At 61.1% G+C, this 2,102-nt stretch overlaps 1 non-coding gene across 1 annotated transcript; it reads right to left on the minus strand.

The window, feature by feature from the left end:
• Positions 1-1,694: 1,694 nt before the first annotated feature.
• On the minus strand, positions 1,695-1,767 carry TRNAT-UGU (transfer RNA threonine (anticodon UGU)). The gene has a single exon. It is a non-coding gene; the product is annotated as a tRNA-Thr (tRNA).
• Positions 1,768-2,102: the final 335 nt, after the last annotated feature.

Here is a 2,102-nt window from a genome sequence, read left to right on the forward strand (position 1 = left end):
CCCTCCGTTCCCAGAGCCTGGCTCTCCCCCTGGAGGCCTGCGGCGGCATCGGCCGTGCTCCACCGCTTATGTAACGCGGGGCCCGGCAGCGCCCGGGGCTCCGCGGGGCAGCCTGGCGGGGGGAGCGCCGCCCGAGTGCTGACACGGGGCTAGGCCCACCTCGCAGGGCACAGCGAGCATTCCGGACAGCAGCCGTGGCAGCTCGCACGTGTAGCTCCAGAAAACGGGAATAGCTGAGCCCTATCCGTGTGGTGCTTCGCGGACGTGGGGAACTCTGCAGCCAAACATCGGTGCTTGCTCTTCCCTCCCGTAGCTGAAGCCGGACACTGACGCCCTGGGCCGTGCCGGGCTCAGCGCTTCAGGAGCTCCTGCGTGTTCGTTCTGGAGGATCCTGCGAGAGACCAAACAGTCCATGCAGCCTCCTGAAGTACACGTGTGACTTCTGCAGGCCACTTGTGCCAACCCAGGTCTCTGCTAGTGCCCTGGTGGTTCATGGCGAGACCCAGCTCCCTTGCCTTGAGAAACGCTGTACCCAGCCTCGGCCAGACCTCCCCGGAGAGAGCGCATCCTCCCAAGGACTGGGGTTTAGCACCACCTCCATGGATCTGTCACAAGGACTCTAGGAAGACTGCTGAACCAAGGAATTGTGTAGGCTGGTAGTCAGGTGATAAAACTGAGATTAGGATCAAGCACTGTTTTCCCAGATGGGGTGGGGAGTCATTCCATGCAAACTCTTACGTGTAAGTACCCAAAGCACTGCAGATTCAGATGTGTGCCTCGTGGCGCAGCACAACTTCAGTCATAAGGGAGAAACAGCCTGGCAGCCCCTCGCTCCTCTCACCGCGGCAATGGCAACTTATCCAGCCGCATGCATCCTATCCTCACAGCTTTGATCCCCGCTCAGCAGAGGAGGGAGGCTGGAGAGAAGTTGTGACGGGCGCTGTGAGGGCATAACACGGGCTGCAGTGCTCCGAGGCAGCCCACGCGTTTTGGCGGCAGCCGCCCGTGCTCAGCAGCCCCGCACGGGCTGCGCCTTCCCCCGCACCGCAGTGCGTGCAGTCATGGCGGTGCTGGAAGCCAAACACCCTGCTGACAGGGTATCTGAAAAAAACCCAAATGCCTGTCTTTGAAGTGTTATGCTCAAGGCAATTTGTGTGGAGTTTTCTAGCTCTTTCTATAACCTAAAAGGGGGGTGGGGGTGGGGGGGAAATGGGGCAAAGAATCATTGCACCTCCGCTGTCCAGCCTCCAGCACAGAAATAAACCAAACAGCCTGGTTTGCCTGACAAGCTGTGAAGATTCAGATAATCCTGTCCAGCTTATTCTCCACTCAGGGGCAATTTGTTCCTTTTAAACTCCTAACAGCATTTTGCCAAAGCTGCCATCAGGGAAATTGTGACATGAGCCGTGCAAATCTTTACTCACCCATTCCCAAACTGCCTCCCAAAGAGGTTATTGTTTCCCCCTCCCAGTCCCCTGCCGGCACTTAGCACAGCCATAAATCAATTTGGCGACCGCTGGTAATGTTAACATTCAGGTTTTACAGAACGCATTTGTTTCCAAAGGAAACAGGAAGCCCCTGGAGCCTGCACGCACGCTCTAGTCCGCCACCTCCAAAATACCCAAAATCAGGCTCGTTACTCGTGGGTACAGTCAAAAGCTGTGCCACTCTGAGGAAAATAAAACAAAACCCTCAGGCCCCAGCGAGGATCGAACTCGCGACCCCTGGTTTACAAGACCAGTGCTCTAACCACTGAGCTATGGAGCCACCGCTCAGAGGGTTTCCCGGCGGTGCTTAACCACCGGTGCCGGCCCTCCCCGCCGCCTCCTACCGGGCGCCCCGGGCCCAGCGCAGCCGGCGCCGCCCTCCGCCGGCCCCTGAGGGGCCCGCCCTGCACAGTCGCCTCGCCGCCGCCGCCGCCGCCGCTGGGGGGAGCCCGCGACCCGCCGGGAGCCGCTCCCGGCCCACCGACAAACTGCCGGAACTCGCCGGTAGCCCGCCCGCCGCCCTGGCTGTCCCCTCTCCCCGCGGGAGTCCGCCCACGGCCTGCCCCGCTTCTCGCCCCCCAGCGCTGGGGGCCGCTGCCGGCGCTCCCAGGCGGC

This window comes from Pseudopodoces humilis, chromosome 7 (assembly GCF_049639895.1).
Source record: "Pseudopodoces humilis isolate 2021_Gansu_Grassland_sample_001 chromosome 7, ASM4963989v1, whole genome shotgun sequence".
In the NCBI taxonomy this organism is placed as follows: domain Eukaryota; kingdom Metazoa; phylum Chordata; class Aves; order Passeriformes; family Paridae; genus Pseudopodoces; species Pseudopodoces humilis.